We start from the raw sequence: 10,290 nt of genomic DNA, 5'->3' as shown, positions 1-10,290 counted from the left end.
ACAAAGTTAGTGACGATGATATCTTGTATGTGAATAACCGAATAGTTGTTCCCAATATTGCAGACTTGAGACAGAATATTCTAAAAAAAGCCCATTGTAGTCGCTTTAGTGTTCACCCTGGAGGCAGAAAGATGTACAACGACTTGAAGAGTCAGTACTGGTGAAAGCAAATGAAGTCTGATGTGACTGAATTTGTATCTAAATGTTTGAATTGCCAACAGGTGAAAGCTGAAAGAAAGAAACCAGGTGGCTTATTACAGAGTTTATCAATTCCTGAATGGAAATGGGATCACATTTCCATGGACTTTGTAACGAAGTTACCGCGATCATCTCGAGGATGCGATGCTGTTTGGGTGATCATCGACAGGTTGACAAAATCTGCGTGCTTTATTCCTTATCAAATGACTTATCGTCATGATCAAATGGCGGATCTTTATATTCGAGAAGTGGTAAGACTTCATGGTGTGCCAAAGTCGATTGTATCTGACCGAGATCCGAGGTTTACTTCGCACTTTTGGCATAGCCTACAGGAAGCTCTAAGTACGCGTTTACATTTGAGTACTGCTTACCATCCTCATCATCCCAACAGTTATTAGACGAGTATAGAGATGGCACCATTTGAAGTGTTATATGGGAAGAAGTGTCGATCGCCTTTGTATTGGGATGATGTTTCTGAGGTACCTGAGTTAGGACCTGATATGATCAGACAGATGACTGAAAGGTGAAACTGATACAGCAGAGAATGAGAACAGCACAGCACAGACATACCAGATATGCGAATGTACGACGACGGCCGTTATCTTTTGATCAGGGGGATAGAGTGTTTCTGAAGATTTCACCGTTCAGAGGCACCGTTCGATTTGGTAAACGAGGGAAATTATCTCCGAGGTATATTGGGCCGTATGAGATTCTCGAGAAGATAGGCAATCTAGCTTATTGACTCGCTCTTCCTATGTCTTTATCTGGAATACATGATGTCTTTCATGTATCGATGTTGAGGAAATATATATCTGATGCGTCTCATGTGATTCGATCTGATGAAGCTGAGTTGGATGATACTCTTTGCTATTTCGAACGACCTATTCAGATTCTTGATAGGAAGATGAAACAACTCCGAATGAAGACCATTCCATTGGTGAAGATTCAATGGAGTAGACACGGAGTTGAAGAGGCAACTTGGGAAGTCGAAGAAGATATGAAGCAACAATTTCCTTATCTATTTCACTGATGTGAGTTCTTATTCAGTTTTCAGTTATTCTTTATTCTTATGAGCATGCGGACTGCATATCTATACTGTTTATGAATTCGAGGACGAACTCATGTCTTAGTGGGGGAGAAATGTAAGGCCTGGGATTAATTAGAAATTAATCCGAATTTAATTTGATTTTAATCCGTGTATATTTAATTTGGGAATATTTAGAGTTTTGATTAAATTCTAATATTCTTAAATTATTTATGATTGAAATTGAATTAAAAAGAGAACCGAGGGCTGAATTGAAATTTATGAATTTGTCAGGGACTAAATTGCAATTTATCTATAGCTATCTGATTTTTGCTATTTTTAGAAGCATGGATACGTGTACTTCATTCAGAAATCAGAATTAGAATACAGAGTGCCCGACTTCTTCAAATTTCTTTGAAATTGTGATTTTTGATTTGCTATATCTTTCGCTACGGTTATCCGATTTCGATTCCGAAAAGTGTTCTAGAATCCTTACGACAAGGGCTTTGATTTGGTGTAAGATTTTATATCTTTTAGCATGGTTTGAATTTCGAAAATTGACAGATATCAGATATTGAGTTTTCGGTTATGTTTTGAGTTGTGTATTGTGTCTAGTTTCGACACCGGATCAAAGTTGAATGCTTGAAGGGATTGATTATGATTTGTAGCATGTATCTTGACAAGTATAGATGCTGATATGTTGTTGTATGGCTGAGTTTTATAAGATATATGCTGATATATGAGTTGAGTTACAAGTTTCGAAGTCGGGAATTACGTCGGTTACCGATTTTGAATCGCTACGTTGTTTAATCGAGTTTTGAAACTGTTTTTGAAACGACCCTAACTCTCTAATAAATAAATATGCGAATTTTTTTTTTTTTTTATACTACTAAATAAAATATGTACATATATGCCCATACATATATGCACAGAATAAAATAATTAAAATAAATATACAACCAAATAAATAAATAATTAAATACTTAAGAAAAATGCATTCTTTTAAATAACTATCTGAGTCAAAACAATAATTAAAATATACTGCATAAATAAAATAATAACATGTGTGCATGCACTAAAATATTTAATAAAATATTCCAAACACCTCAACCCTTAAAAAAATAAAATGTATCATATGACACCATGCACGATGACTCAGAAGCTGTCACGGTCACGAGGCTACTGCAGCGCTACTCATACATCCTCACCATCGGTAGGAGTAACCTGCTCCTCTACGTACTCACCTGCACCATATCAGTGTAGTGAGCCTAGAGGCCCAACATGCATACTAACAAGGGTTTAAAATAATTTAAAACAATTTAATACTAATACATACATATACATGAATGAGCATGCTTAAAAATTACATAACATAACTTACTTAAATAAACATAATACATAACATACATAATATCATACATACATGAGTTGTTGAGCATTTATTTTCTTAACATCGAATGGTCCTATCCGTAAGTGTGACCCATACTTATAGTGCGACTGATCAGTCTAAGAAACCATCGTACGAGGCTGATGGCGAACCACCCATACATAAATGGCAGAAACTGCCCATACATAAATGGCAGAAAACTGCCCATAAATGGCCACACTACTTCAATTTCCACCTAAAATATTTTATTTGCTCAACCATAGAATTTCAATCATAGCATAAAAATTGATTTCATGAATGCATGTACTTAAATAAATTGTGTGTCCTTCATATATATTTAATTTAATTTTCTTACTAACATATAAATATTAAAATAACTTAAATGCATTAAAATAATTAAATATATAATCAAGACACATGAAATTTTCTCATGGATGGTTCTGGACTGCTGGCCCTACACTCAAGCCCATTAACTTAACTTAAGACTTGGCCCATTAAGACTAAATTAGGCCCAATAACACTGACCCTGGCCCAATGGGCCCAAAAGCCCATTAACAGGCCCAATAACTTTCATGGGCTCCCAAGCCCATAAAAATTTCTAGCCAACTTAAAAATTTAAATAAAAATTATTAAAAGCCCAAAAATAAATAAAATAACCCAAAATAATTTAATGTAACCCAAATAAATTAAATGGTACTAATTAAATTTTTGGGAATTTAATTAGTCCATTTAACTCCTAATTAACTTAAAAAACTTAAAAATAAAAATACCCGAGCCCAACTAAAATAACCCGGACCCGGACCCACTTAACTTAACCCATATTATTTTAGACTCGACCCGGATCCAAGCCTAACCCTAGAACCCGACCGCCCCCTTCTCCATTCTTCTTGGCCGAGAGCAGCAGGCCTTCTTGGCCTGCTGCCGGCCGGCTCCGGCCGCCCCTGGCCGAAGCGCCGCCGCTCGGACGTAGCCCACGTCCGGGCGGACCTAACCTAACCAGGCCCCAGCCCCCATGCAGCCAGGAACCAAGAACCCGAAGCCCCTGAACACGAAACCCTTACCTGCGTCGAACCCTGACCGCCGACTGCACTAGCTCAAATCTTGGGCTCGTTTGGCTCAAACCACTCGAGCCACTCGAGCCCAAACCACCCTTCCTCCACCTAGGAACCCCTGACCAACACCCTAGCCGTCCATAACCATGAAAACGTGTGTATGTCAATGAAAAACAAGGCGCTATGTGTGTGCAACCGAGAGGTAAACATATTTTTCTGAAATTTCTTTAAGAATTTAATACATACACCATACGCATATTAATATAACTGAGATGGTACGAAAATTCAAGAAGAAATCATGCCTTAACACCGTAGATGACGAGAAGCACGAACGTGGGACGGTTCTGGGATGACGGGACGAAAATACGGGCTTTTGGAGCTTCGAAACTCTTGGCTATGGCTTCCCTGGGTGACGGCTAGATGGAGAAGAAGAAGATGGAGGGTGACGGCTGATTGGGAGAGAAAGAGTGATCGGCTAAGGTAGGGTTGGGTAGATTAGGTTTAAATTTTTGGTGTTAATTAGAGTATAGGTTAAATAATTAAATATAAAAAGGTTTTAAATAATTAATATACAACTTAAACTCTTAATTGAACATTTAAAAAGCTGATAACATAAATAAAATCTCGAAATCTTAATTTAGGGGAATTTTAAAAATACTAAAAAGTCAATATTTTGACTAATTTTGGATAAAAATGACCCCTAAATTTAAATAAAATTAAATACTTAAAATTTTGAGATAATAAAACTCAAAATAATATTTTAAGGCTCCAAAAAGGCTCATAAAATAATTTGGCTAGAAAGTTGTCATCTCGTCCGTCCACGGTCCCGTCTACGCGATCAAATAATAAAAATACTAAAAATCATAAAAATCACTAATTATGGGTTAAATGCTTAAAAATAAATTAAATCATGCATAAATAATTCACATAATTATTTAACCCATAAATCATAAATTTAAATAATTAAATATCCTAATTATGCAGGCGGATTTATGTAATTAAAAATACCGGGTGTTACAATTCTCCCCCCCTTAAATTGAATTTCGTCCTCGAAATTAAAGTACTTACCCGAACAATTCCGGGTAGCGAGTCCTCATATCCTCCTCGGTCTCCCAAGTAGCTTCCTCCTCCGAGTGATTCAGCCACTGAACTCTGACCATCGGTATGACCCGTGTCCTAAGCCTCCGCTCCTCTCTAGCCAAGATCCGCACTGGTCTCTCCTCGTATACAAGATCCGGTGGCAACTGTAAGGGCTCGAAATCCAACACATGCGACGGGTTGGAGACATATCTCCGAAGCATGGATACATGGAAAACGTTGTGCACTGCCGCTAGCCCTGGAGGTAGAGCTAAACGATAGGCCAACGTGCCAACTCGCTCCAAGATTTCGAATGGCGCTATATATCTCGGATTAAGCTTGCCTCTCCGTCCAAAACGCGCTACTCCCTTCATAGGTGACACCTTCAAGAATACGTGATCACCTACTGCGAACTCCAAATCGCGTCGTCTGGCATCTGCATAACTCTTTTGCCGACTCTGCGCAGTCCTCATCCTCTCTCGAATCTGCGTCACGATGTCAGCTGTCTGCTGCACAATCTCCGGACCCAACAAAATCCGCTCACCAACCTCATCCTAATGCACCGGAGATCTGCATCTCCTCCCATACAGTGTTGCATAAGGAGCCATACCTATAGACGACTGAAAGCTGTTGTTATAGGTAAACTCCACTAATGGCAGTCTAGTCTCCCAAGATCCTCGAAAATCGATGACACAAGCTCTCAAAAGATCCTCGAGAACCTGGATCACTCTCTCGGAATGACCATCTGTCTGGGGATGAAACGCTGTACTGAACAAAAGCCTAGTCCCCAAAGCTGTGTGCAGACTCTTCCAAAACGCTGAGGTGAATCTCGGATCTCTGTCTGACACGATAGACAATGGTATGCCATGCAGTCTAACAATCTCTCTGATGTAAAGCTCTGCATACTGTGTCAAAGTGTAAGTAGTCCTTACTGGCAAGAAATGAGCTGACTTGGTGAGTCTATCCACAATCACCCAAATCGCTGTACATCCTCTGGTACTCCTCGGTAAGCCAACCACAAAGTCCATCGTAATATTCTCCCACTTCCATTCCGGAATAGGGAGAGGTCTAAGAAGTCCTGCTGGACGCTGATGCTCTGCTTTGACTTGCTGACAAGTCAAGCACTCTGACACCACTCTTCCGATGTCGCTCTTCATCCCAGGCCACCAATACAATAACTGCAAGTCTCGGTACATCTTCGTACTTCCGGGGTGAATGGAGTACGGAGACGCATGAGCCTCTGCTAGAATCTCGGCTCTCAACTGATCAATGTTCGGTACCCACATCCTCCCACGGTACTGAACGATGCCATCCTCCACTGTATACAAGAGATTACCTCTGGCCTCATCTCTCTGTCTCCATCGCTGTAGCTCCTCATTAGTGGACTGTCCCTCTCTAATCCGATCTCGCAGTACTGGCTGCACCGTCAATACTGACAAGCTCGGTGCCTGGCCGCTCGGATAGCACTCCAAACCAAATCTCTGAATCTCGGTCTGTAGTGGTAACTGTACAGTCAAACATGATACCACTGACGACTTCCGACTCAAAGCATCTGCCACTACATTAGCCTTACCCGGATGGTAGCTAATGTCACAGTCATAGTCCTTAACAAGCTCAAGCCATCTGCGCTGCCTCATGTTCAACTCCTTCTAGGTGAAGAAGTACTTGAGGCTCTTGTGGTCGGTGAAAATCTTGCACTTCTCGCCGTAAAGATAGTGCCTCCAGATTTTCAACGCAAATACCACTGCTGCAAGCTCCAAATCGTGCGTCGGATAGTTCTGCTCATGAATCTTCAACTGTCGCGACGCATATGCGATAACTCTGCCACTCTGCATAAGTACTGCGCCCAACCCAAGCTTGGACGCGTCGGTGTACACCACTAACTCCTCATGTGGCACTGTCATAGCTAAAACAGGTGCTGAAGTAAGTGCATCCTTCAGCTGATCAAAGCTCCTCTGACAATCTGAACTCCAAGTATACTTCGCGTTCTTCTTGGTTAAGGAAGTCAAGGGTACTGCAATAGAGGAAAAACCCTTGATGAACTTCCTATAGTATCCTGCTAAACCCAAGAAGCTACGAATCTCCGAAGCATTCTTTGGAATCCCCCAATCTCTCACTGCCTGCACCTTGGACTGATCCACTGCAATCCCATCTCTAGAAATAATGTGGCCTAGAAACGCCACCTGCTCCAACCAAAACTCACACTTACTGAACTTTGCAAACAGTCGATGCTCCCTCAAAGTCTGCAAGGCTGTATGCAAATGCTGTGTATGCTCCTCAATGCTCCTCGAGTAGATCAATATGTCATCAATGAATACAATGACAAACTGATCTAGATACGGCTGGAAGACACGATGCATAAGATCCATAAACACTGCTGGAGCATTGGTTAACCCAAAGGGCATCACCAAGAACTCATAATGCCCATACCGTGTCCTAAAGGCAGTCTTAGACACGTCTGAATCTCTGACTCTCAGCTGATGGTAACCAGATCGCAGATCGATCTTGGAGAATACCGAAGCTCCCTGCAACTGATCGAATAAATCCTCTATCCTCGGTAGTGGATACTTATTCTTCACTGTGACTCTGTTGAGCTCTCGGTAGTCAATGCACAATCTCATGCTGCCGTCCTTCTTCTTCACAAACAACACTGGAGCTCCCCATGGAGAAAAGCTAGGACGAACAAAACCCTTCTCCAACAGCTCATGAATCTGCTCCTTCAACTCTCTCATCTCTGTAGGAGCAAGTCGATACGGTGCCTTAGAGATAGGCACAGTATCCGGCAACAACTCAATACTGAACTCCACCTCTCTCACTGGTGGAACTCCTGCAACATCGTCAGGAAAAACATCTGGATAGTCACGTACCACCTCTATATCTGATAAAGATCTGCTAGAAACATCTGAGGTAGTGACCACACTAGCAAGAAAACCCTGACCTCCATGGCGCAACAGTTTCCTCGCACGAACAAGTGATATCATCTGAGGAATACTGCTAGACTGAGATGCAAAGAAAGTAAACATCTCACCTCCTGCTGGCTTCACTGACACTGTCCTACGTCGGAAATCAATCGAAGCTCCATTAACTGATAGACAGTCCATACCCAAAATCAAGTCAAACCCAGTCAATGGAAGAACCACTAGATCTGCTCGAATGGAGTGTCCCTGCAACTCCAATTCCAGATCCCTGATGACACTAGTGGTAGTGATAATCTGTCCGGATGGCATGGTAACATCGTAACCACTGTCGACAACCTCCGGTGTAATGCCTATCCGTCTGATAAAATCTCGGGAGATAAACGAATGTGTGGCTCCGAAATCTAGCAACGCAAACGTGGAGTTGCCTCCAACTAGAATTCTCCCTGCACGCAGAAGATTCCCAACAATTCTTACCACTATGCTCCCAAGGTTAAAACACTACAAATCCTTAATTCTAATCACAAAGAAACAAAATTCTTATTCTAGCATGCTGATAATTAAACTCATGCAACAGGCATTCAGATATAATCACAATAAACAAAAACAAAGAATTGAAAAAGTTCTAGGGGTTAGGTATACCGGTGATCAAGGAGGTATCTGGGTCTGCCTCCTCTGCCTGCATCACATACACTCGCCCACTGACATTCTGCCTCTGCGGGCAGTTGGCAATCTGATGCCCTGGCTCCTTGCAACGATAGCAGACTCCTGCTCCCAAAAGACACTGCCCGGAATGCATCTTCTGACACTTTGGGCATACTGGATATCTCCCTGGAGTAGGGGCCCCGCCCCTAGTCTGCTGCTGTGGCTTCCCCTGAGGCCTCTGCTGATTCGGGCCCTTAGATGGCCCTGTAGACTGCTTCTTTGCAGGTGGCTGCGAAGATGGTCATTGATACCCTGTCTGCATAAACTGCCTCTTACCCTGCTGCTCTCTCTGTATCTCTCTTCGTCCCTCCTCGAAACGCAAGGCCCTGCTGACTGCAGACTCATATGTAAAGATGTCTGCCATACGCACGTCGTGCCTGATCTCAGCCTTCAGGCCCTCCACAAACTGTCGCAGCTTCTCCTGCGGACTATCAGCAATCATGGGCACAAAGTGACAGCCCCTCTCAAACTGGCTCACGTACTCCACAACAGACCTGTCCCCCTGACGGAGACTCATGAACTCCCGGATCATGTGACTGCGCACATCCTTAGTGAAGTACTTGGCGTAGAAGATACGCCTGAACTCGGCCCACGTCAGTGTAGGTAGATGGACTCCTCTAACTGCACCCTCCTACCAAAGGGCTGCATCGCCTCGCATCATGTACGTAGCACAGCTCACCCTGTCGGTGTCTGTGATCCCCATATAATCGAAAATGGACTCAAGAGAGCGAATCCATCCCTCAGCCACCAAAGGATTGGTGGTCCCCAAAAACTCCTTAGGCCCCTTTTTCTGGAACCTCTCTGCGACGTCCTCCTCATGGCACAGTCTGGGACGTGCCGCCTGCTGCTCCAATAGAGCAGTAATCCCTGCCATCATCGTAGCACTGGCCTGCTCCAGTGCTGTCATGGGGTGCTGCTGAGGTGGCGGTGGAGGTGGAGGTGGATATGGAGGTCTCCCACGTCGGTTCACTTGTCTGGGAGGCATTCTGCACCACCACATATTTATTTACGTAAATCGCCATGCATAACTAAGTGTTTAAAATTAAGGCTAACTTAAATTCTAGAAATTTAAATCATACTATAAACATTTAAAACTTACAGACCGGTAGCGTGGATTTCTGAGCTCGCATAGCAGTAGTGACCCCTCCAAGGACCGTGCTTTGATACAACCTGAAACGACCCTAACTCTCTAATAAATAAATATGCGGAAAATTTTTTTTTTATTTTTTATACTACTAAATAAAATATGTACATATATGCCCATACATATATGCACAGAATAAAATAATTAAAATAAATACACAACCAAATAAATAAATAATTAAATACTTAAGAAAAATGCATTCTTTTAAATAACTATCTGAGTCAAAACAATAATTAAAATATACTGCATAAATAAAATAATAACATGTGTGCATGCACTAAAATATTTAATAAAATATTCCAAACACCTCAACCCTTAAAAAAATAAAATGTATCATATGACACCATGCACGATGACTCAGAAGCTGTCACGGTCACGGGGCTACTGCAGCGCTGCTCATACATCCTCACCACCGGTAGGAGTAACCTGCTCCTCTACGTACTCACCTGCACCATATCAGTGTAGTGAGCCTAGAGGCCCAACATGCATACTAACAAGGGTTTAAAATAATTTAAAACAATTTAATACTAATACATACATATACATGAATGAGCATGCTTAAAAATTACATAACATAACTTACTTAAATAAACATAATACATAACATACATAATATCATACATACATGAGTTGTTGAGCATTTATTTTCTTAACATCGAATGGTCCTATCCGTAAGTGTGACCCATACTTATAGTGCGACTGATCAGTCTAAGAAATCATCGTACGAGGCTGGTGGCAAACCACCCATACATAAATGGCAGAAACTGCCCATACATAAATGGCAGAAA

The sequence above is a fragment of the Henckelia pumila genome, chromosome 2 (genome assembly GCF_033568475.1).
Source record: "Henckelia pumila isolate YLH828 chromosome 2, ASM3356847v2, whole genome shotgun sequence".
Taxonomy (NCBI): Eukaryota; Viridiplantae; Streptophyta; class Magnoliopsida; order Lamiales; family Gesneriaceae; genus Henckelia; species Henckelia pumila.
The sequence above is the reverse complement of the archived record's forward strand: the minus strand, read 5'-3'. Positions refer to the sequence as shown.